Source organism: Thermobia domestica, chromosome 9 (assembly GCF_964235325.1).
Source record: "Thermobia domestica chromosome 9, izTheDome1.hap1.1, whole genome shotgun sequence".
Classification (NCBI taxonomy): domain Eukaryota; kingdom Metazoa; phylum Arthropoda; class Insecta; order Zygentoma; family Lepismatidae; genus Thermobia; species Thermobia domestica.
Window position 1 is genome coordinate 66,468,151 of NC_137462.1, and position 27,563 is coordinate 66,495,713.

The following is a 27,563-nucleotide window of genomic DNA, read 5'->3' on the forward strand; positions in this document are numbered from 1 at the left end:
AGTATAACTGGAATTTATGTTGCCAGGTTCATATTATTGGTGATTGTGGGCATTTCTTAAGTTCTACCTCAGAATCAATTTGATAGAACAGGTTTATCGATTGCCATTTGTAGTCCATAGGATTAGCATGGAGCTAAATGAAATTCGGAATGGTCCGTTACAATAATATCAATTTCTAGATTGAACCCCTTCCGTTTCCTCCACACAAAGTTTCTCATAAGAAAGAGAACCAAATGTTTGCTGTAGTTTTATACTTTTAACGCTGATTCTTCTTTTTCTCGTTTCTTTTTGTTTCATCCTTCCATAATTTTTTCATTTATGGTTTCGAAAGGGGGTACGGACCCCTCGGACCCACCCCTTGGCTACGTGCAAGATGTACCTCTGATTAGAGGTCTATAGAGGCTCGGGCTGAGCCCGCGGGCTTGAACTCCAAGCAGCCAGCGTGCCGGACGCGGGCCTACAAAGCATATATCATTTCGAGCCCGGGCCGGGCTCGGACCGTAAATTTTTAAATATACAACCACATTTCTAGGGCCTTTTCGGGCCTAACTTTATAAATGTACTGTACAACGATATCTATTGGACGTTTGGACAGTTCTTTCTGGAGAACTCTTAAAGCACAACTACAAAATCAAACTTCTATCAGGTTGTAAAGAAAGTTCTTGCGGTTTCCAACCTTCAATTTCAAACGAGCATATCTCAATTCAAACAAACTTTTATTAATCGAAATAAAAAGCATGACAATCAATACACTTTTGCCAACGAGAAACAAATGTGTTAATGCCGATAGCACAGAATTCTGGAGTTCTGGACGCGACGAAGTCGTTGAAGGTCGCTTCGGTATGGTCTCTGCTATTGAAGTATTTCTCTCGGAGGAAGTTGTCGAGATGCCTGAAAAAGTGGTAGTCGATGGGCGAAAGGTCCGGCGAGTATGTTGGATGAGGCAGAGTTTCGTAGCCCAATGCGTTCAACCTTCCCAGCGTCTGTTGTGCAACATGGGGACAAGCGTAGTCGTGGAGCATGATTGGTCCCTGTAATGTACCATTACAGTTGAAAGTAATGGCAACTTTTTTTTTTACGCACCCTGTACCTAGTAATTTTTTTTTATTCAATTTCGGTTTAGTTACACAATTTATTTACTCTCTTTACTTCGAATTAAATATAATGAATCGAAAGGTTTCATTAGTAACCATATTCCCACTGAATAATATATTTTATTTATATTTTGATTAGGTGTAAATCCCATTTTCGCATATACAAGTTGAATAGTTACAAGGTTTACCATTCTGACGTCATACCGAAACATAGTTCCGTCATTGGATATAAATTTTCTTAATTTCAGACCAATGTAGAATTTAGTCAGGTACCTAATCTTTCCCTCACCCCCTCTCACTAGTCCATAGTCACTTTCAGATCCGGTTATATCTGGATTTGCCAAATTTCTATTTGTTTTGTAATTTCCGCGGCTAAAGTTTTCGTTCTGATTGGAGGAATTCTCCTACCTCTGGCTTTTTCGGCGCAATGTTATCATAATAATAAAAGACGATTCTACGAGCACAGCCGTGAACAGCATCTACTCTATATTTGCTGGCAAGGACTTAAATTTTTAGTGAAAATCCATTAAAAATCAGATTAAATGCCGTAGTAAACGCCATAAGATTATATAGGAGCCTGTAAACCTATACTTTAGCTGAAAGAACTGCAAAACCAAGGAGAAATAACAAATTCCGGATTTCTGTTTACTAGGAAGCCATGTTTGCTGCCCAGCTAGAATAGACAGAGTGAAATAGTGACTTTATTTTTTTCTTTCAAACCATAGATTCAGTTAGGGATTAGGGGAAATACGACCTGGTTTCGTATATTCTATAGTGTATAGTTTAAATGTGATTTTTTTTAGTAAGTGTCTGTATGTAGTAGGTTTTGTAATACTAACTATCAAAATGGCAGCTTAAGCTAGCGTAAAAGGGCTCCTATCCCCTTTTCCAAATTGAACCAATTCTAGCGGGGAAATGGGTTAGTTATTATTTGTTTTAGGGCCTTTTCCCCTTTCAGGGGAAGGGTCCCTCCATAAACCTCGTTAAGGTGCCCCCAGGGCATCACTCTTTAGTAATTATTTTGTAAACCTGTTTCAAGTAATTGGCCAGGTCAATTGGACCTAGGGTTACCCTCCTCATTTTGCCCTAAAGTTTAATAGAACCAACTCTATATACCAAAAAGGAGTACTTTTCTTCAATATGCATGTAATTCAATGGTGTTTGTTTAGTTAATAGTATTTATGTGTAGTATTTATAGTGGTGTGTAGTTCGTAGTTCTGTATGAGTGCGTGATTTTACCATAAGGACAGTGTATAAATATGCGTTAATTTAGTACCATTTGTCTAACTCGAAGTATACTAAACCAGAGTAAATATTATAGATTTGATTAGCAAGTGTAAGGCTATATTTTAGTACACGGTAAATTATGCCTCCACTACAGCGCCATTGCGTCCGGTTTCGCTAATCAGTTGTTTGTTGACATTACGACATCGCATGACTTAGTGATCTAGATTGATTGATTTTGGCCATTTATTCTCAAATTACATCCCGTGGACATGGTTTTCGGTTCAGATGAGTATACCTTCATATAAGATAGCATGAGATCTTACTGTACTGAAAATTTCAGCTTGCTAGGTCCAGTAGTAATTGAAATATCCACTGAAATAAAGAATACCTATTTTCTTAATAGAAGTAAAGCCCATATGCTGTTACTATTTGTTTCAAAATGTAGTATTAAATTCTCTTTTCCCGTGGCTATAGAAAAATTCCATTGTTGCTTTAGTTTTATCAACAAATCAGAAATAGATTAATCGTTGACAATTTAACTTTCAGTGAATACACGTATGATTTTTTTTTAACTGTGAAGTAAATACAATTTGGGTGCTTCGAAACAAAGAGTACGTGGTTCGATGAATGTTATCGTGTAGTGGTTTAAGCGTGACAGATTGTGATAATTATATATTTATTAGTGTGTAATATAAATATGTGTATGGCCTGCGTGTAAAATGTATGAAATAGGGTGTCTATAAAATATTACTTCGCGCGAAAATTAGTAGATAATGAATGAATGTAATGATATATTAATAATATGATATAAAATAATATGAATGAGATGATATGACACCTATATTTAAATGGATAGGCCTAGTGTATGTTATATAGTGAAAATATGAATACGTTTACTAAAAAGAAATCTCTCGCGTTTTGACTTCTACACCAGTACATTCATCCAACCGAGTTTGCTACTTGGATAGTAAATTGTAGTTGGGAATTGTGTGTTACTTCGCATTTAAGTACCTCATAATAACAGCCCCGGATCTTAAGCCTTTCAATAGATAGGGTAGCATCATGTGGGAATTACTCCTAAAGGTTGACAAAAATGATAACTAAGAAAAGATAACTGCTATATCCTGTGATCATCGAAAAGTACAGGTATCGGTCATTTGTACCTTTAACATTCATTGCCTCTCCGAGATTTTTTTTTCGTTGCTTACCTTATTTATTTATTATGCAGTGCTAATATAACTCAGTTCGGACTATCCGATTAAATCAACTGCTACTAAATTAATATTTATGTCATTACCGTACCCGGGCATCGACCCCTCCCCCCTTGAATATTTTCGTCTTCTTTTCTCAGTTTCCAAACTAGATAGTGATGGAAATTAATCGATGCCTCAGAATTTAGCGCATTCTGCGAAGGGGAGCTATCGGTGAGGTTTGGCAATAGAAATCACCGATCCAAAATTCAGTTTATTTAATTTTTTTTATTTTGGCAAATTCTAATTAGGGATATCTTAGCTATTACTCTAATTTCATTACTATTCTGGAATCTTCTAGTTTCTTAGAGGTCGGATGATTTTTTTTCCTTTTGAAATTCTAAATTAACGCCGTCTCTAACCTTCCGGAGGATTCTGGGATCTGCAAGGGTGTTGACCGGATACGGTGAGTGGTGGGATTTCCCTAAAGCCTTTGTCTTTCCGAAAATCCCATCGTGGACACAGACTTGTCTCATTTTTGCAGAGATCTTTTTCGGCTATTTATTTGGTAAGCCGAACCCTTTTTGGCATAAAAGAGAATATTTGGTTCTAGTATGTTGTATACGTAAATTCGACCACTTATCTTTCGTATTTGTAGTGTTCTGTCTTCTCTCTCTTTACCTATTCTTCTTCTACTTCTCCTCTAGAGTTATTTTTTTAATTTTTCAACCTCCCCCCCCGGTTTCTGAAACACATGAAAACATATAATATTTCATATCACTTATTTCGATCGTATGTACTAACTGAGACATCGAGGGATGCAATTCGTGGAGGTATTGCAGCACAACTCAGGACCATTTTCGCGATATTCAATCCACCACGGGAGAAACTGACGAGAAGGTACACTATGCTTTAAGATTCCTAGAAACTTATTTGTTATTCATTGATCGTACAAATTATACCCATTGACGACTGATTTCTGGTTTTCTTTCTATTGATTGGTCATATAGTGTGTATGTATTAGTAGTTTGGGCCCACTAGTTTCGAATAACCTTGATTTTTTCTTTCTCTGTATATACATATATATATATGTACTTACATAGTTTGAAAAGTTACGTGCCTGCTCTATTTGTTGTATTTCCACCTCTTATGTCAACTTATTAAATAACACCAACTATTTCTTTATACGCGGATCTTTAGTAAATTGAGAATGATTATTGATTATCGGGTTTACATATAAAGTACAATGTTGCAACCTTATGAGGGAAAAAAGTGAATTTTGATAGTCAGGGTTTTTGTTTATTTTGAGCCAAGCAAGCGTGAATACTTGTTGAATATAAACGGTTATGTAGAATTTAAATGTCGACGAAATACTATGATGGATATTAAAATGAAATTTATTATATTGAGTAATATGAATATATATATATGCGAGTATGTATGTAAAGGGCTCGGTATTTACCCTGGTTGTTTTTAGGTTGCCATAGATTTTTGACACCCGATATTGACCAACTATTTGTGATATACAGTATTACCGCGTAAATTGTAATAAATTACATTTTGTTGAGTTGTTATTGATGTTTGTGACTATTAAAGTTGAATATCATGTTAAATACTGCATGTAAATAAAACAAGTAGCAGGTCGTAAGAAAAGTAAAAATAACCCTAATCCTTATCCAAATTTATTTTGCGAGATCATAGTGAAATTAGTAAGCTACGAAACAGTGCGCCCCACCAACGAATCTTCTATCAGAAAACTATGAAACAAATCCTTCCCCTACGATCGGAAACCTAACTATTCAGTGACTAGAATCTTTTGACTACACGATCTATACTAAAAAAAATAGTGATCTTAAATTTAATGAACTGAAATTTGGTTAATAATTTAATGTGAATACAGGAATATGGAAATATGTTCCCAATGTTTGGGACTGGACTCGATATTTTAAATCTTGATAAACTTTGAAATTTTATATCAAGTGCGTCAAGTGACGAAATGAGAAATTTATATATATATAATATGAAGCAACTATTTGTCTATAGTTAAAACCAAAACGACTAAATACTCTCATGGACACAAATCATAGTGCGTAAAGAGAGTTGAAAAAGGAGTTATTATCGACGTGAGAACAAAGACTCATAAAATTGTCGAAATGTCTCCTCTTGGGACAGAGACTCAATAAAATGCTACTAAAGTGCTTTTTTTTAAAGAATGATTAACCAATTATATTTTTTTCTTTCTTTTTCCCGCAATGATATGTATTCATTGCACTGAATCTTAAATATATTGACCTTTGAATTTCTTTTTTTTCCTTTATTTTTCTTTTGTCTTTCGTCTGTTGTCGAATTTTTTTTATGTAATCCAACTTTTAATATCTCTAGAAAGAGAAATGTGTTATTTGATATTGCTGAAAGTAGCAGATTTCTGTGCATGCTTATGAAACATTCTTTTCATGTATTAAATTTTTTCTGTTATGTCAAACTAAGTTTTCTTTTATTGAAATGTAATAAATGTCTATAGAAATGTAGTTAGGTTAGTTTAATTCAACTAAATACAACCTGAAGTATACATTGTCCTGTATGAATATGTGTGTGAGTGAAATGTAGGTTTAGTATTAAGTGCACCAATTATTTTGACATATATGTGTGACTTATTATAATTAATGGTAGTTGGCAATTAAAGTCATTGAATGTCAATACTAACTTAATTTAAGTTGGCTCTATGAAGGAAGTAAAAAGGACCGAAGTAGCCTGAACGAATGATCATCATGGGAAAACTGTGAAAGTCAAAATCTTCGACAAATATGTGATACTCTGATTTTTTTTCTTTTCTTTTTCTGTGGTCGATTCTAGCATGCCATCAACTTCGTCGTTTATTTTTCAAATATTGGATATTAGTCTAGAACTCCTGGAAATATTGAATAAACGGTTAAATTAAACTTTCTCATCTATCTCAGAGCTAGATTGGGATAATTCGGTAGTTGGGGTTAAATGGATCTAGGTCTGGGATGTATGGGTTAACATGTGTCTACCTTTGATCACCTTAATACCAAACATTCACCCAATAGCTATTGGAAATGATCCCAATTCGATAATTATTCACTTTTCCTTTACCATATTTCTCAAAATATCCAGTAACAGTTTCCTCTTTATCACCTTCTTACTTTACCTTTTTCCTCTTCTATCTTCCTTTTCCTTTCTTCATCTTCTTCTTCTTCTATTTTTAATAAAACTGAAAAGAGGGTCGAGACTGGGAATTCTATATGTAATAAACACGGTCATGTATTTATTTGATTTTATTTTCTTCAGAAGTCCGATAAAAAAGTTTTCTCATTTCGATCGAACCTAGTATGTTCGAAATTAAGAAATGGATATTATATTCCAATATAATTAGACATAAGCTGATAGCTTCATGAATATCCCCACCAGGGGTGAAAGGTTCCCACTCACGACTTATTCCATGCATCACATTTGTTACAGAGCTTTCTTTCTTTTCTTCTTTCATGCCCCTTATCAGTTTTAGATTGACGAGCGGTGACAGGATTCGTTGTTATGGAAACGGTGGTTTCTATGGCAACGGCCTTTTTTCAGTTTTAGAGTGGCGACACGTGACAAGACTGTTGCCATGGTAACGCATGTTTGCTGTGGTAACGGATCTGAAAATGCTTATTGAATAATACCAGTTATCATGCCAATCAGTTTTAGATTGGTGAGCCGCGACAAGAATGGTTGTCATGGCAACGTTTGTTCCCATGGCAACGGATCTCAGTTTAAATGGCGACCGATAGATCTGAATTTTTTTTAAGAATGTCAAAGAGTGAGGTTGAAGGCATGTTGAGTACTCTGATTTTTTTCTTTTCTTTTTCTGTGGTCGATTCTAGCATGCCATGAACTTCGTCGTTTATTTTTCAAATATTGGATATTAGTCTAGAACTCCTGGAAATATTGAATAAACGGTTAAATTAAACTTTCTCATCTATCTCAGAGCTAGATTGGGATAATTCGGTAGTTGGGGTTAAATGGATCTAGGTCTGGGATGTATGGGTTAACATGTGTCTACCTTTGATCACCTTAATACCAAACATTCACCCAATAGCTATTGGAAATGATCCCAATTCGATAATTATTCACTTTTCCTTTACCATATTTCTCAAAATATCCAGTAACAGTTTCCTCTTTATCACCTTCTTACTTTACCTTTTTCCTCTTCTATCTTCCTTTTCCTTTCTTCATCTTCTTCTTCTTCTATTTTTAATAAAACTGAAAAGAGGGTCGAGACTGGGAATTCTATATGTAATAAACACGGTCATGTATTTATTTGATTTTATTTTCTTCAGAAGTCCGATAAAAAAGTTTTCTCATTTCGATCGAACCTAGTATGTTCGAAATTAAGAAATGGATATTATATTCCAATATAATTAGACATAAGCTGATAGCTTCATGAATATCCCCACCAGGGGTGAAAGGTTCCCACTCACGACTTATTCCATGCATCACATTTGTTACAGAGCTTTCTTTCTTTTCTTCTTTCATGCCCCTTATCAGTTTTAGATTGACGAGCGGTGACAGGATTCGTTGTTATGGAAACGGTGGTTTCTATGGCAACGGCCTTTTTTCAGTTTTAGAGTGGCGACACGTGACAAGACTGTTGCCATGGTAACGCATGTTTGCTGTGGTAACGGATCTGAAAATGCTTATTGAATAATACCAGTTATCATGCCAATCAGTTTTAGATTGGTGAGCCGCGACAAGAATGGTTGTCATGGCAACGTTTGTTCCCATGGCAACGGATCTCAGTTTAAATGGCGACCGATAGATCTGAATTTTTTTAAGAATGTCAAAGAGTGAGGTTGAAGGCATGTTGAGTTGATTACAACATTGAAATTAATAAGAGAAATTTTATAGTCAAGTGAAACAACTAGAGTCGTTGGCTACTTTGTCATTTTTGTTTCCTTTTCTAAGGGGGAAAAAGAGAAGGAGTGTCAAAATTTTTTCTAAATTAGAACTAAACGCTAGAAGGGTTTCAAGGAAGGAAAGAGAATGGGAGTCCTTTAATTCATAAATAATACTTGTCTGGATAGCGAATAAGTATTTTATAGTATATGTGTATTTTTCATATATATCTTGTCTTTTGTAAAGTGTATAGTGTGTCAAAGCTATGGCAACAAATAAAAAAGTTGTTTTGTCACAGGACGAATGTGAAGTCACGTGCACTCAATGCACATTAGATGAAAAAGAGAAAAGATCTCGCGCCCCGCGGAGATTAATAAGATGCACCGGTTGTGGACTAAAATGGATCCACTTTGCTTGTACCAATTCAGATGATACTGCTGAAAATGCAAAAAAAGTTCAAACCGGCGAAATAATAAAATACTGTAAGGATTGTGAAAAGGACCGAGGCCAAATATCTCCAGCGGAGATATCTGACCTCGATGATGAGGAAAAGAATGGAAATCACAGTGATTCTCGGGATCAGACGGCAAACCCGAATTAAGGAATGTCATCTGGAGGGTCTGACATGTCTGCATTAATTCGCCAAATGATGCAAATGATGAACAACAAATTTGATGAATTGAAACAGAACGGTGCAGAAATGAGGCGTGAGAATGCAGAAATGAGACGTGAAATAAATGAAAAGTTTGATACCTCGAAACGAGAGACCGACGCTCGATTCGAGGTACTAAACAATAAATTTGACCAGATCTGTTTAGACTTTGCTTCTTCGATTAGCAAATTGAAGGAGCAAACGTCTACTGAACTAGAGCAGGTTAGATACCAGGCCCAACATTCTACCGAGCAGCTCAGAGAAGAAACAAATGAAAAATTAAATGAAATAGATGTAAGGTTTGAGAGCACAAACAAAAGATTTTGTGACATCGAACAAAAGGTTGAACAGCAGCAGGCTGAAATAAGTAAATTAAATGTTGTAATATCTAACCTATCAATAGAAAACAAACTAGAGTCGGTTGATCAAAGGATTGGTCAAATTCAAACCGAAGTAGACAGTCTTAAGGGGAATATTACTAAATTGGAACTCGTCAAGTCTGATATCTCCTATCCTTTTCCTGATGGCGATTCTCCAGGGAAAATTTTCCCAGAAACAAGTAACGTCCAACCGGGAAAGAGTCAAGTGTTGCCTGATGCACGGGACACAGCAATGTATTGTCCCCCGCATCAGCCAACCTCGAAATCATGGTTGAGTAATTTCGATGTACCGATGCAGTCGAGTGTTGTGACTACAACAGTCACTAGCGTAAATGCTCACTCTACCTTTGGAATGGTACAATCTTACAGCGTGCTGCCAGGAGGGGAAAGGAGATGTGCCGGACCGTCGGTTACTGCCGTGGTGGGTCCTAAGTTCGAACCTCACATGGTCAACACTAATTATAAAACCTCTCTTGGTCATATGGGAGCGTTCAGTTCGGTGACCACTCCGTCGGTGGCAAATCCGGTGACAACCCCAACCGCTCAGGATAACGCGTTGATTCCAATAGATTCTTTTCCTGCCCCGTATAGTATGAGCTCTAAAGTTTCCCTCCGGGATATTGAACGTTTTCCCACTTTCGATGGGAACATTGCTAACGGGTTACCTCGAGTTTTCCTGCGAAGATTGCAGCAATATCTAGATATGTACAAACTTACTGATGGGGAACGCCTACAAATAGTCGAAAAATGTTTGATCGCCGCTTCGGGCGCATGGTTTGCCTCTGTTAAATACCAAATCCGGACGTTCAGTGATTTTTTGATTCTTTTCAAGGAAGAGTATTGTAATGAGCACATCGAGCGGCTCTAAAAGAGAAACTTACAATCACTCGGGTATGATCGCTTCAAGTATGGGTCCCTTTTGGACTATGCTTGGAAAATCATTGAACTATATTATCAGATAGCTGAACATCCCTCTCAGGCCGAACTGGTAGATATTATAGTTAACGCTCTTCCACCCGATGAGTCCCGGGCCATAGCCTCCCACTTGTGCCAAACGGTGCGAGAAGTCACCTCACGTTTAGCTGCCTTGTGCGGCAAGGAAGTTGGTGGTCCACCAAAACGATACTTCGCCCGACAGGCAAAGATTCTAAAACCGACGAAGACGAAGGTAACGGCAAGTTGCCAGACAGATTTCCTGAGTTATACCCAAGCTGGATCTCGTTATCCTAGTGGGTATGGCTCAGAAAACAACAATAATGGCCGGCGACTATTCAGGAATCGGCCCATGTTCAACAATCGCCGGAGTTATCGTCCCTATGACCGTACCAACATGGAATCGAACCCGGATAGGGGCGATAACACCAGGAGGAATTTTAACAGGACGTACGGAAGAAGGGAGAACGGTAATAGTCAGGGTAATAACAATAATAGTAACAATAATGTAAATCGACCCCAGAATTCAGTCCCTTCGCAAGTGCGTGGTAACGGTGAGCCTAGAACAATATTAAATAAAAGTGATAGTCGAGAAACTGCGGGCTAATGTCATCAGATATACTAGTCGACGGCTGAAGCCTTACGAATTGTCTCTGTTGATGTCACAGTTAGAACTTCTATCCGTTCTATTGCTATGTGAACACTACAAAAAAAAAGTATCGGAACTCACAATTTTCGAAATTTAAAGATTTTCAATTGTACAGAAGATAAACGTAGTGAATTACTCGCGCAATACCCCAAGTAGATATAATATACTGTCATAGTGTGACTGGTATTGTTTGAATGGGATGAATGAGTGTGTTAACTTAACAAGCATCAGTAGTTAGTATTCCCAATTTGCAAAATTTTGTTATTCTAACAAAATTTTGTTAATGGGCCGGGGAAAGCTGTAATGTACCATTACAGTTGAAAGTAATGGCAACTTTTTTTTTACGCACCCTGTACCTAGTAATTTTTTTAATTCAATTTCGGTTTAGTTACACAATTTATTTACTCTCTTTACTTCGAATTAAATATAATGAATCGAAAGGTTTCATTAGTAACCATATTCCCACTGAATAATATATTTTATTTATATTTTGATTAAGTGTAAATCCCATTTTCGCATATACAAGTTGAATAGTTACAAGGTTTACCATTCTGACGTCATACCGAAACATAGTTCCGTCATTGGATATAAATTTTCTTAATTTCAGACCAATGTAGAATTTAGTCAGGCACCTAATCTTTCCCTCACCCCCTCTCACTAGTCCATAGTCACTTTCAGATCCGGTTATATCTGGATTTGCCAAATTTCTATTTGTTTTGTAATTTCCGCGGCTAAAGTTTTCGTTCTGATTGGAGGAATTCTCCTACCTCTGGCTTTTTCGGCGCAATGTTATCATAATAATAAAAGACGATTCTACGAGCACAGCCGTGAACAGCATCTACTCTATATTTGCTGGCAAGGACTTAAATTTTTAGTGAAAATCCATTAAAAATCAGATTAAATGCCGTAGTAAACGCCATAAGATTATATAGGAGCCTGTAAACCTATACTTTAGCTGAAAGAACTGCAAAACCAAGGAGAAATAACAAATTCCGGATTTCTGTTTACTAGGAAGCCATGTTTGCTGCCCAGCTAGAATAGACAGAGTGAAATAGTGACTTTATTTTTTTTCTTTCAAACCATAGATTCAGTTAGGGATTAGGGGAAATACGACCTGGTTTCGTATATTCTATAGTGTATAGTTTAAATGTGATTTTTTTTAGTAAGTGTCTGTATGTAGTAGGTTTTGTAATACTAACTATCAAAATGGCAGCTTAAGCTAGCGTAAAAGGGCTCCTATCCCCTTTTCCAAATTGAACCAATTCTAGCGGGGAAATGGGTTAGTTATTATTTGTTTTAGGGCCTTTTCCCCTTTCAGGGGAAGGGTCCCTCCATAAACCTCGTTAAGGTGCCCCCAGGGCATCACTCTTTAGTAATTATTTTGTAAACCTGTTTCAAGTAATTGGCCAGGTCAATTGGACCTAGGGTTACCCTCCTCATTTTGCCCCTAAAGTTTAATAGAACCAACTCTATATACCAAAAAGGAGTACTTTTCTTCAATATGCATGTAATTCAATGGTGTTTGTTTAGTTAATAGTATTTATGTGTAGTATTTATAGTGGTGTGTAGTTCGTAGTTCTGTATGAGTGCGTGATTTTACCATAAGGACAGTGTATAAATATGCGTTAATTTAGTACCATTTGTCTAACTCGAAGTATACTAAACCAGAGTAAATATTATAGATTTGATTAGCAAGTGTAAGGCTATATTTTAGTACACGGTAAATTATGCCTCCACTACAGCGCCATTGCGTCCGGTTTCGCTAATCAGTTGTTTGTTGACATTACGACATCGCATGACTTAGTGATCTAGATTGATTGATTTTGGCCATTTATTCTCAAATTACATCCCGTGGACATGGTTTTCGGTTCAGATGAGTATACCTTCATATAAGATAGCATGAGATCTTACTGTACTGAAAATTTCAGCTTGCTAGGTCCAGTAGTAATTGAAATATCCACTGAAATTAAGAATACCTATTTTCTTAATAGAAGTAAAGCCCATATTTTGTTAACTTTCAGTGAATACACGTATGATTTTTTTTTTAAACTGTGAAGTAAATACAATTTGGGTGCTTCGAAACAAAGAGTACGTGGTTCGATGAATGTTATCGTGTAGTGGTTTAAGCGTGACAGATTGTGATAATTATATATTTATTAGTGTGTAATATAAATATGTGTATGGCCTGCGTGTAAAATGTATGAAATAGGGTGTCTATAAAATATTACTTCGCGCGAAAATTAGTAGATAATGAATGAATGTAATGATATATTAATAATATGATATAAAATAATATGAATGAGATGATATGACACCTATATTTAAATGGATAGGCCTAGTGTATGTTATATAGTGAAAATATGAATACGTTTACTAAAAAGAAATCTCTCGCGTTTTGACTTCTACACCAGTACATTCATCCAACCGAGTTTGCTACTTGGATAGTAAATTGTAGTTGGGAATTGTGTGTTACTTCGCATTTAAGTACCTCATAATAACAGCCCCGGATCTTAAGCCTTTCAATAGATAGGGTAGCATCATGTGGGAATTACTCCTAAAGGTTGACAAAAATGATAACTAAGAAAAGATAACTGCTATATCCTGTGATCATCGAAAAGTACAGGTTTCGGTCATTTGTACCTTTAACATTCATTGCCTCTCCGAGATTTTTTTCGTTGCTTACCTTATTTATTTATTATGCAGTGCTCATATAACTCAGTTCGGACTATCCGATTAAATCAACTGCTACTAAATTAATATTTATGTCATTACCGTACCCGGGCATCGACCCCTCCCCCCTTGAATATTTTCGTCTTCTTTTCTCAGTTTCCAAATTAGATAGTGATGGAAATTAATCGATGCCTCAGAATTTAGCGCATTCTGCGAAGGGGAGCTATCGGTGAGGTTTGGCAATAGAAATCACCGATCCAAAATTCAGTTTATTTAATTTTTTTTTATTTTGGCAAATTCTAATTAGGGATATCTTAGCTATTACTCTAATTTCATTTCTATTCTGGAATCTTCTAGTTTCTTAGAGGTCGGATGATTTTTTTTCCTTTTGAAATTCTAAATTAACGCCGTCTCTAACCTTCCGGAGGATTCTGGGATCTGCAAGGGTGTTGACCGGATACGGTGAGTGGTGGGATTTCCCTAAAGCCTTTGTCTTTCCGAAAATCCCATCGTGGACACAGACTTGTCTCATTTTTGCAGAGATCTTTTTCGGCTATTTATTTGGTAAGCCGAACCCTTTTTGGCATAAAAGAGAATATTTGGTTCTAGTATGTTGTATACGTAAATTCGACCACTTATCTTTCGTAGTTGTAGTGTTCTGTCTTCTCTCTCTTTACCTATTCTTCTTCTACTTCTCCTCTAGAGTTATTTTTTTAATTTTTCAACCTCCCCCCCCCCCCGGTTTCTGAAACACATGAAAACATATAATATTTCATATCACTTATTTCGATCGTATGTACTAACTGAGACATCGAGGGATGCAATTCGTGGAGGTATTGCAGCACAACTCAGGACCATTTTCGCGATATTCAATCCACCACGGGAGAAACTGACGAGAAGGTACACTATGCTTTAAGATTCCTAGAAACTTATTTGTTATTCATTGATCGTACAAATTATACCCATTGACGACTGATTTCTGGTTTTCTTTCTATTGATTGGTCATATAGTGTGTATGTATTAGTAGTTTGGGCCCACTAGTTTCGAATAACCTTGATTTTTTCTTTCTCTCTATATACATATATATATATATATGTACTTACATAGTTTGAAAAGTTACGTGCCTGCTCTATTTGTTGTATTTCCACCTCTTATGTCAACTTATTAAATAACACCAACTATTTCTTTATACGCGGATCTTTAGTAAATTGAGAATGATTATTGATTATCGGGTTTACATATAAAGTACAATGTTGCAACCTTATGAGGGAAAAAAGTGAATTTTGATAGTCAGGGTTTTTGTTTATTTTGAGCCAAGCAAGCGTGAATACTTGTTGAATATAAACGGTTATGTAGAATTTAAATGTCGACGAAATACTATGATGGATATTAAAATGAAATTTATTATATTGAGTAATATGAATATATATATATGCGAGTATGTATGTAAAGGGCTCGGTATTTACCCTGGTTGTTTTTAGGTTGCCATAGATTTTTGACACCCGATATTGACCAACTATTTGTGATATACAGCATTACCGCGTAAATTGTAATAAATTACATTTTGTTGAGTTGTTATTGATGTTTGTGACTATTAAAGTTGAATATCATGTTAAATACTGCATGTAAATAAAACAAGTAGCAGGTCGTAAGAAAAGTAAAAATAACCCTAATCCTTATCCAAATTTATTTTGCGAGATCATAGTGAAATTAGTAAGCTACGAAACAGTGCGCCCCACCAACGAATCTTCTATCAGAAAACTATGAAACAAATCCTTCCCCTACGATCGGAAACCTAACTATTCAGTGACTAGAATCTTTTGACTACACGATCTATACTAAAAAAAAAAATTAGTGATCTTAAATTCAATGAACTGAAATTTGGTTAATAATTTAATGTGAATACAGGAATATGGAAATATGTTCCCAATGTTTGGGACTGGACTCGATATTTTAAATCTTGATAAACTTTGAAATTTTATATCAAGTGCGTCAAGTGACGAAATGAGAAATTTATATATATATAATATGAAGCAACTATTTGTCTATAGTTAAAACCAAAACGACTAAATACTCTCATGGACACAAATCATAGTGCGTAAAGAGAGTTGAAAAAGGAGTTATTATCGACGTGAGAACAAAGACTCATAAAATTGTCGAAATGTCTCCTCTTGGGACAGAGACTCAATAAAATGCTACTAAAGTGCTTTTTTTTAAAGAATGATTAACCAATTATATTTTTTTTCTTTCTTTTTCCCGCAATGATATGTATTCATTGCACTGAATCTTAAATATATTGACCTTTGAATTTCTTTTTTTCCCTTTATTTTTCTTTTGTCTTTCGTCTGTTGTCGATTTTTTTTTATGTAATCCAACTTTTAATATCTCTAGAAAGAGAAATGTGTTATTTGATATTGCTGAAAGTAGCAGATTTCTGTGCATGCTTATGAAACATTCTTTTCATGTATTAAATTTTTTCTGTTATGTCAAACTAAGTTTTCTTTTATTGAAATGTAATAAATGTCTATAGAAATGTAGTTAGGTTAGTTTAATTCAACTAAATACAACCTGAAGTATACATTGTCCTGTATGAATGTGTGTGTGAGTGAAATGTAGGTTTAGTATTAAGTGCACCAATTATTTTGACATATATGTGTGACTTATTATAATTAATGGTAGTTGGCAATTAAAGTCATTGAATGTCAATACTAACTTAATTTAAGTTGGCTCTATGAAGGAAGTAAAAAGGACCGAAGTAGCCTGAACGAATGATCATCATGGGAAAACTGTGAAAGTCAAAATCTTCGACAAATATGTGATACTCTGATTTTTTTCTTTTCTTTCTCTGTGGTCGATTCTAGCATGCCATCAACTTCGTCGTTTATTTTTCAAATATTGAATATTAGTCTAGAACTTCTGGAAATATTGAATAAACGGTTAAATTAAACTTTCTCATCTATCTCAGAGCTAGATTGGGATAATTCGGTAGTTGGGGTTAAATGGATCTAGGTCTGGGATGTATGGGTTAACATGTGTCTACCTTTGATCACCTTAATACCAAACATTCACCCAATAGCTATTGGAAATGATCCCAATTCGATAATTATTCACTTTTCCTTTACCATATTTCTCAAAATATCCAGTAACAGTTTCCTCTTTATCACCTCCTTACTTTACCTTTTTCCTCTTCTATCTTCCTTTTCCTTTCTTCATCTTCTTCTTCTTCTATTTTTAATAAAACTGAAAAGGGGGTCGTGACTGGGTATTCTATATGTAATAAACACGGTCATGTATTTATTTGATTTTATTTTCTTCAGAAGTCCGATAAAAAAGTTTTCTCATTTCGATCGAACCTAGTATGTTCGAAATTAAGAAATGGATATTATATTCCAATATAATTAGACATAAGCTGATAGCTTCATGAATATCCCCACCAGGGGTGAAAGGTTCCCACTCACGACTTATTCCATGCATCACATTTGTTACAGAGCTTTCTTTCTTTTCTTCTTTCATGCCCCTTATCAGTTTTAGATTGACGAGCGGTGACAGGATTCGTTGTTATGGAAACGGTGGTTTCTATGGCAATGGCCCTTTTTCAGTTTTATCCCTTTCTGTTGACCAAAGCCGCGCACATACTTCGAAACTTCTGGTCATTTCGTCGATTTGTTGGCAGTGCTTCTTCGCCGTAATCGTTTAGCCCAGATTCAGGAAGCTGTGATGGATGAGACCGGCTGCAGACCACCAAACAGTCACCATGATCTTTTGTGGGTGGAGTTTTGGCTTCGGGAACTAATGAGGAGCTTCGCCGACGTCCAGCCACTGCGCCGAACGTCGCCGATTATTGTAAAGGATCCACATCTCATCACACGTCACAATCCTGTCGAGAAACGGGTCGTTTTTGTTCCGCAGAAGAAGAGAAGATGGCACCTCAAAACGACGATTTCGATGATTTTTGGTCAATTCATGCGTCACTCATTTATCGTGTTTTTTGACTTCCTAATCTCTTGCAGGTGGTTGGAAATTATCATAGGCATTACACCCAGGTCTTTAGCACGCTCTCGAACAGTTGTGCGTAGATTGGCTTCGACTAAGGCTCTCAGTTGGTTGTTGTCAACAGCAGATGGCCGATCACTGTGCTCGTCATCTTCCAGGTTCTCGTCACCGCTGCGAAAGTTCTTGAACCACCATTGTGCCGTACGTACGTTAGTGGTTCCTGGGCCAAACGCATCGTTGATATCACGAGCTGTCTGGGCAGCTTTTCGGCCTTTGAACTGGAACAAGAAAATCGTGCGAATTCGCCTCTTGTCCATACTATTTTTGAAGTTCAGAAAAAAGTTAAAAAATAGTATTTCAAAACAAAATCAATACCAGGGGCGATCGCCCCCCCCCAGAAGAGGAAACTTTCTTATTTTACATACATAAATAAACCCACCCCAAAGTTTGGAGCCCTTAAAAGTAGCAGTATGACAACCTACCGCCCCCCCCCAGAAGTCGGTTCTGGATCCGCCCCTGACCAATACAACGAATAGATAGAGCTAAAAACGCGCTTTAATCATATATATATAGGCACAATATTATAACGACACTTGACTTGAAAATACATCACTGAAAATGGAAGTAAAAAAAAAAACCGCAATAACTTTCTTTACAACCTAATAATTGCTGTAAATAAGAATATAATTTTGCGATGCTAAAACATATTTCGGACTCGGGTCGGGCCTAACATTATAAATGCACAGGCCGGGTTTAAAATTTCCGGCCCATGCAGACCTCTAATTCTGATGCAATCTAGCAACACTGCTCATATCAGTGACACATGATGTCAAATCATGACCTGTCATATGATAATAGCCATCCTATCCATTTCATTTGCTCTGTTAAGAAGAACACGTGTCATGAACATAATTCGGTTTTAATTTTTAGCGTGTAATTGTCGTTGAAGGTACTGTATTTTAAATGAATTTTATTTTATTAACTTGTTGTCTGCGATGCTTTTCAGGTGTTTATATTTAAGTGTATTATAATGTCCCGCACCTATAGTAACAATCGAGATAACTTCTGTCACACATGTGAGGATGTGGTTTGTGCATCGAGGAAGCGACCATTACTCCAGTAGGAAACAAATTTTTAAAAAAGAAGAAGAAGAGAGAAAGAATAAATACTTTCGTACTTCGCATGTCATGTTGGAGACCTACTGTAGATAAAATTTAAGCTCCATGTGTGTGTTGTACGGCATGCTCAACAACGCTGAATGCTTGGCTACATGGAAAGAGTCTCAATGTGTTTTGCTGTTTTCGTTATTTATTGTGAACCCACCAACCGCGTTCCCGATTGCTTCTTCTGTATAATAACTTCTTTAAAAAAATATGTAAATATGAACAGGGAAAGGGACAATAAATACACTGTAATATCATCTGTCATTTGTACAGTGGCTCATGGAGAGAGGGATTGAATTGTCCCTCATCCTCCAGTTAAGGTTTCGAGAACTATTGATAAAGATAATGATGATAAATTCCTAGGAACAGGTGGTATACCGGCTTATTCATCAATCAATAATGCAGATACTGCATATATAGTATGCGAACATCTTCCTCATGTGAACCACACAGAACCAGATAATCTGATCTTGTTAGAATTTGAAACTATAGTGACCGAGAAGACTCGTGAAGCCTGGGCTCTACATCAATCATAGAACTGCTTTCTCTCACGTGTGATGGATCGGAAGAATTCGGTACGGTGGACTGCATTGACGGTCTGCCCTGGAAAAATGTAATGCGTTAGGATAACACTATCACAGTCGTACACGAGAATCACCACAATTTTCACTACACTGGGGCTCTGACGCACTTTCGACTTTCGCGGTGACCCATAATGACGCCATTCGTTGGATTGGCGTTTCAATGTTGGCTCGTAAGATCTGGCCCATGTCTCATCTAGTGTTGCGATACGGCGTAATAAAGCCTCGCCTTCGCGCTCATAGCGCTCCAAATGCGTCTGAGCAGCGTCGTAACGCATCCATTTCTGTATTTCCGTCAACTCATGCGGAACCTATCGTGATGCAATTTTGCGCATGTCCAGGCGTTCCTTCAGAATGAAAAGCACATTCGTATGCGCTAATCCGGTTTGGTGAGCGAGCTCACGAATCGTCAGGCGTCGATCACTGCCCACTAACGCGGCAACAGCTTGCACTTCTTCTTCAGAGACGATAGGACGACCTGCCCGATGCAAGTTTACCACAGTTTGCCAATCTTCGTTGAAGGCTTTTACCCATCGTGCCACTGTTCTGTACGGCAATGCCGATTCTCCACACGCCTCTTGAAGCCCTTGATGACACTCTCGTGCTGTACGACATCTGGCACATTCAATCCTGATCCAACTCCGTTGTTCCTGTTTTGAAAACATAGTGACACCTTTACGTTAGACCGCTCGCTCACAAGTTACTGTGCTTCCCTCGCTTGTGCGCCTGCCGGTGATGTGGGACGGGTGAGTCTATTTGCTCAGAGGTTAGGTAGGTATGTCAACAACGTGCGCTACAAGCGCCACTAGTACATTTCATTGCATAGTGTCTCCATAGCAGTGTTGACACTAAGTTCCAACCCTCGTATATCTGTTAAATTGGATAGGCGCGAAAGACAATTACATTACAAGAAGGAGTAGCTGCGACGACCAGCTGATACAACACAATGTTGCACACGGGCCTCTAGGGAATTCTAGCAAGATTGTACTACCACCATTACACATAAAGCTGGGGTTCATTAAGACTATAACCAAAAACAAACGTGCATTTCAATATTTGTGTCACAAGTTCCCGCGTCTAAGAAAATAAGATAAAGAACATTCATTGGTCCGCAGGTACGCCTGCTTTCCGGAGATCCAGCAGTCTGAGTCCATTCTTACTTCTGATGAACAATACGCTTCGTATTGTTTTCACCTGGACCTTTTAGAAGAACTCATTCTTGTTTATGAGGAATTTAACTGCAACATGACACTGAAGATGGATTTTCTAGATTTCCCATATAGATGACCTCTGAGAACTGTAGTGTGTTTAGTGATGGACATGGGGAGAGATTTCATCAGAACATTGCAGTAGTTGAACAGCAATAAAGAGGAAAGTGGAATATTGCTTTGAAGACTTCTGGATGCTTTACAGAGAAGCATCAGATGTTTCCCACTAACGAGAAGAGGACAATTTCTTTCCTACTATTTAAACATCCTATTTTGTAATCTAATGCAAAGCATAAATTGTCTCTTTACTCGGAAACTTAATAGGAGACTATTTTTTTCTTCTTTTTACTGTTATTTTCGTGTTCAGCGCCCAAAAATCTATTAAGAACAGCTATTTTCTCTTTGTATAAAGATTTCATTGTAGAGTAGTGTACTTTTATGATTATTTGACCACATTTTGGCTCAAGGTGCTGAACCAAATGATATATAAATTATTTTTCGCTAAATGACGTATCAGCTTTTGCCTTGTGGCCACAGAATTGTCACTATAATAATAAAATAGTGTGTCTGTCGGTCATTAGCTTTTTGCATGGAAATGAGTGACCTAGAATTACGAAAATTTACAGACAGATATATCTTCATCAGATCTAAGCCTCTTCGATTTCTTTTTTCTTTTATTTTCGGCTCGAGGAGTCAGATTTGGGGCTGAAAATGTTTCACGTGCTTTCTCATAACGACTTGACGTGTATGCAACCCCCATTACGTCATGGTTGTGAGGATTTATATAACAGCAGAGGATGAATACCATGAACTATGTAGAGTTAAAGGCCTTTCCCCTCTCTTTTAATTGATGGTCTAAACAGCCAGCAAGAATGGGTGCTGTCTCTTCTTTATTCAGGTTCTGAATTAAGACCCGACATTGACACGTGCTTTCAGCTTTAAATAAATAAAATTGAATTTTCATGAAGTAAGGATCATCTAAACAGATTTAAAGAAGAAATCAGTGAAGTCAAACCATTAAAATTCCAGCTTATTTGAAAGAAAACGGAAAATGAATTAATGGGTAAGAATTATATATGTTCCAAGTATTGAACACTGTTAATTAAAATACATGAATTTCGGTTACATCTGGAACGCAGTTTTCAGTGCACAAGTACGTTTTATTCTATCATGCTTTCAAACGCAAATATATTACAATAAAAATTAGAAAACCCTTTTTTTTTTAATGTGAGCAAAACGTAATAGCGATATTTGTTTTTAGAATTTAGGTCTTTAGTTTTTGGTTTTTAGAGCTTTAATGTTCGTTTTCGGTACCAAGCTACGTTGAATACAAACCTAAAGTGCTTCATCAAGAACCAAACTTACGCATGCCACACAACAGGTGAAGGCGTAAAACTATTCACTCACAAGGGCACTCCAAAATACATTTATAAGTTTAATTCATACAAATGTATATTTCTACGTCTATCCATACTGAAAACTATACAGTGATTTTTGAACATACACTATAGAAGAAGATTTAAGGGCCGCGATAGCTGAGTGGTAGACTGTTCATCGCTGGTGCATGGGGTACTTGATTCGATCCCAGCTCGCGCCAAGTGAGCTTTGTGGTGGACCATGTGCGTGGTTTTCCTCAGGATCTCCCGTTTCCTCCCACTTTCTTCATTCCACCATTTCAATCATTTCTCATCATCATTGTCTTGTTTAGTCTACATGGTATAAAGCTAAAAGCTTCCATTTCATTTTTACAAGAAGATTTAAAGAGCTCCTTCATGGCTAAACGGTTAGCGTACGCGTCTTTGGCGTAGGAGAACCGGGTTCGATTCCTGGCGGGAGCTCGGATTCTACGTTAATCAGTAGGTCCACGTCTCATATATCCTCGCTGCTAAAAAGTACGCTAAACTCAAAATCAACTCACAAGTGAGTTTTCTGGTGGATAAACACCATGTTCGCGAGTTTTCTCGGAATTGTCCCGTTTCCTCCCACTTTCTTCATTCCACCATTTTATTCATTCCTCATCATCACCGTCTCCTTTAGCCTAGCCAGCATAACCGCCAGACGTAAAGATTTCATTTCATTTTAAAATCAACTCAATCAAGAAGATTTAACAAACCATTGTTTGGGCTCAGTACCATCTTGACAAGATATACAGTTCTGCTCGATTAAATTTTGATGATTTCTTATGTATCTTATGTTTTATGTGATTCTCAAACGCTTATAGATAATAGATCTTGTACTTATCTCTCAGTGCAATGCTCTTCCACATAAAGACACATAGAAAATACACAAAAACACGCGTTTACGGATCGCAATGCAAAATATGGTATAAGCAGGTATGCTGATTTTTGCAAACTATAACGCAAATTTTGCGTTGTGTTGATCTAAATCGCTACAAAGTGAGACTCATATTTTATTATTTTTAAAACTGTTTTTCTTTTGGAAATGAAAATGAAAATGAAATATTTCACGAAAAGTCCCACGATTCTGACTTTTGAGCTGAAGGAGATGATGATTAAAGCAAGTAAATAATGATGGTGAAATTGGTGCAATGAGAAAATAGTAAAAATATAGAGTACCCCGAAAAAACCCACGGACACGATGTTGTCCACAACAAACTTACTTGTCGGGGGATCGAACCAAGATCCCCATGTATCACAGGTAAGCATTCTATCACTAAATCACCGTGCCTTATGTTTTTTTTTTTTTTTTTTTTTTTTACCATAAGCAAACTTTTTTCATTTCCTGAAAGTATTCAACAAGATTTATAAACTACTAACAGGCGGACCACCATTTCGGGGACCATTATATCACTTGGTGGCAGTAGCGGCAATTGGCAGTTAAAAGTGGAAGGGCAAGACATGATCTGAATATTCGCGAAAGGTTGTATAACTAGAAGGATACTATATTTTCCAGTTAACATATCGTATATCGTATTTCATATTTTATTAAGTACATTGACAAGAGCAATGCAAGTAGGTACTAGCCCTGTGTACTCTTAAATAACAGAAGTGTAAGAAGAGATTCGATTCCTTGCTCATGACAGGGGCGGATCCAGGTCCGACTTCTGGGGGGGGGGGCGGTAGGTTGTCATACTGCTACTTTGAAGGGCTCCAAACTTTTTGGATGGGTTTTATTTGTATATATAAAATAAGAAAGTTTCCTCTTCTGGGGGGGGCGATTGCCCCGATCGCCCCCCCCCCCCTGGATCCGCCCCTGGCTCATGAACATCTTAAAATTCAGTATGGAAAATTGTGTGATAGATTATTTAATAACAAATTTGTAAAACAATAAATAAAAAGGATAATATTAATCATAGTAATGAATGAGGCTTGTTTTGTAGACGTTATATTGAAACTGGGGATTAATGAACACGTTATATTTATAATTCCACACATGCTATTAAATGCATGTTATTACTTTGAAAATGAGACAGTAAATACTACAAGCATATGTTAACTAGCATTTAAAGAAATACATAATGCAATATTAATTGATTTCAATTGCAATTAAAACGCAATTCCTGTAGCTATCTTAACTCCACGAGAAAACAAATAACCAATACGTACTCACAAAATGAAATGAAATCTGTGAGTTTTACGTCCCACGGTTATGCCGGTTAGGCGAAAGGAGACGGTGATTATGAGAAATGAATGAAATGGTGGAATGAAGAAAGTGGGAGGAAATGGGAGAACCCCGAGAAAACCCACGCACACGGTGTTTGTCCACCACAAAGTTCACTTGGCGGGAGCAGGGTTTGAACCCGGGACCCCATGTTCGTACTCACATAATAGCAAATATTATATGGGATCATTTTTCTATGAACCAGTAATACATAGAAAAACTTTACATTTCCAAATGGAACTATATACATTAAGGGGTCACTTTAAAGAATGGTGGAAACTGCCCCCTCTTGTCCCCCCTAATCGCTGCCCATGCTTGGTGGGACGGATCCCAATATTGCCACCTCTTTATAGCTACATCGATGTCAGCGGCATAATTAACAGGGTTCCAATGAGGAGCACGGCAAAAGAGGGCCGTTTAAGTTTCGAATATTAACTTTATGATGTTACAATGTTAAAAGTTAATTTTTCACGTATCATATTATTACAAACTTTCCCCTCAATATTGTATTGTATTCTTCTAATATTTGTAGGTCAATGCTATAAAAATCATTCAATTTACTGCAAACACTCTGTATAGAGGCTAGAATAATAAACCCGGCCGAAGCTTATGTGGTTCGGATTCCCCGTTAATCAGTAGGTCCCGTCTCATATAGCCTCGCTGCTGAAAGGGACGTTAAACTAAAACAATTAATTATCAATTAAAACTAATTGAATTTAATTATTTAAAAATGGACAGTGATGATTACTGATTATAAACGTGATTTGCTGTTTATTACTAAGATGAGGGCTATAATCATTTGTGTAACCACATATTGCTTGATGGACAAACTAAATAATAGAGGCGAACCTAGTTCGGAGCCAGGAGCCCTAGCCCCCCCCCCTTACCTTTTAGAATGACAAAAATAATTGAAGCTAGGCCTATAACTTATATATTTTTGAAAGTCTATAGGAAAACCCATGATATACCAATCGTATTCTGATTTCTGGTTTCCCCGTCAGTTTTTACCTTCTAGATCCGCCTCTGATAATAAATTTGTTAAGCGTAAATCGCTACAACTTTTAATTATACACGATTTTAACCTAGGGTGACCAGCCGTCCCGTAAAAACGGGATTGTCCCGTTTTTTCACTACCATTTCCGGTGTCCCGAAAACTTCTCCCGGGACGCCAAAATGTCCCGTATTTACGTATATACATTGGGTACAAAAAAAACTTTCGAATCGCTAAAATTTCCTAATTTATATTATTTTCTAAGCTATGTGATTATATTAGAATATGTCTAATTAGGGCCTACTCAGCAACGTCATTATGACGTTTGCAATATTGGATGTGGCGGCTGCAGTGTTTTCCCTCCTAGGCCTCCCCACTCCGCAGACGGCAGTGCAAGGGGCTGAAAGTCTTATGGAGAACAAATGTAATCTTTTTTACTCTCTTTTCCGGGCGGCGGAAGATTAAGGCACTGTCATCAGTACAGTGCGTTCACCTCTGGTGCTTGGGGTTCCGGGTTCGATCTCAGCCCCCGCCAAGTGAACTTTGTGGTGGACAAACACCGTGTGCGTGGGTTTTCTCGGGGCTCTCCCGTTTCCTCCCACTTTCTTCATTCCACCATTTCATCCATTACTCATCATCACCGTCTCTTTTAGCCTAACCGGCATAACCGTGGGACGTAAAACTCAAAGATTTCATTTCATTTTCATTTTCATCAATAGGCCCTACAGTACAGTGTTTCCGTGATTTGACTAAGATGTAACATACTTTCATTTAGGAAGGGGAACAAAAGTATAGAGCTATAAAAGTGAAAGTAAAAGGAACCCTAGTTGTAAATGAAATAATGTCTAAAAGTAAGAGAATACAAATAAAAGGAGTTGGAATCCGATGCTGACAGTTATAATAAATCCTGTCGGTGATAGATTAGAGCACTCATATGTTTTTAGTAATGTTTTCAAATTCTTCATTTTTTTGTTAGCTGCTGATAGTTACTTATTATCTAATTAATTCCACAACCGTTTCAATAGGTTTTAAAAGGAAAAGTGTAAATTTGCCCTTTTTTGTGAGAGATACAAAGAGAGAGAGAGAGAACGGAGAGGCTAAAAAATATATTTAGGGGAGCAACCTATCCAGAAATAAAAGATGTCCGTTTTTTCTAGTTTACTATTTGGTCACCCTATTTTAACCTATAGCGTAGATCTACAGTAGTCTGAAGGCTCGGGCGCAGCAACTCGTACTGACAAGCGATGGAATGTGCATTAAAAAAAGAAAAAAAGAATGTGCACCTAATGTCATGGAGAGTAAGCATGCTTTCAAGTACACAAAACACCTTCACTTGCACACAGAAACTAGCGGCCATTGGCACGAAATCAAGGACTTACCTTGACATTGCGAACGGTGATTGCTGGGAAAGATGCTGTTTAGTAAGATGGTCACTCTTTCATCTCAAAACAGTCATCAAAGAAAGTGAACACAAAAACAAGATGTACGGTGCGTCATTGTTTCTGTCGAGCCTAGTTTCCACTAACACATGTTGGACTCATCGGAGGAAAATGAACAACACCGAAACGTGTTTCATTCAAGTGAATGCAACGAGGAAAACATTTTGTTTCTGCGCATTGATAATGATTGCAGACAACAACTTCCTTCTAATAATGACGTCATCATTGAAACAGCTTCGACGTCATAGCCCTGTTTATATGGGCCTCCTTTAATTTTGTTGTAAATTACAGTGTTGCCAACGAAACACTTTGTACCTAAACTCATATGTATTACTGGTATCATAAGATGTGCTTTGTTGGATAATTTAAAATGTGTGTCCTTGGCATCTGATATTTTCCCCCGAGGGCGGCTTATCTGAATAGAGAATATTAGCTTTTCCACGAATAATTTTATTTTGTTTACTTGTAATAGTGCTAAGCTGTTGATGTTGTTCAAAATTACATTAATTACTAATTTTTGCGCCGGAAGGAGGAAGAGATCATCAAAAGTGCTTCACACAACCTTTTAAATAGACATATCTGGATTCAATATCATAAACTGCAAATGAGATTTATATAGGTGCTTCAATTTTGGGACTACCGGTACATAAAGTTGCTCTAATGATTTTGTGCACATTTCACATATATTACTTTTCGCATTAAATTGTAAGAGGGGATATATGTTAGAATCTGTTATGTGCTATTTTCCAGCTTTAGTCTGCCAAATGCTCTCAACTTCGGTGCGAGCGGTGTCGGGTTCGATTCCCGGTGGGGGCACTCGGTCAAAAAACTGTAAAAAAGCTTTTTCAGGCCGGCCATCCTGAATGAGGTTTTCCTTAT

The 27,563-nt window shown here is 37.0% G+C and overlaps 1 protein-coding gene and 1 pseudogene across 1 annotated transcript in view; both read right to left on the reverse strand.

Annotated features, from left to right (window-relative positions):
* Positions 1 to 26,820, reverse strand: part of LOC145694711 (phospholipid-transporting ATPase ABCA3-like) — a 147,661-nt gene extending 120,841 nt beyond the window's left edge. The window contains exon 1 of the mRNA XM_081771240.1: positions 26,625 to 26,820. The gene's annotated coding sequence lies outside the window, so the exon portion shown is untranslated. The remainder of the gene's footprint in view (positions 1 to 26,624) is intronic.
* On the reverse strand, positions 720 to 17,998 carry LOC145694014 (histone-lysine N-methyltransferase SETMAR-like; annotated as a pseudogene).
* Positions 26,821 to 27,563: the final 743 nt, after the last annotated feature.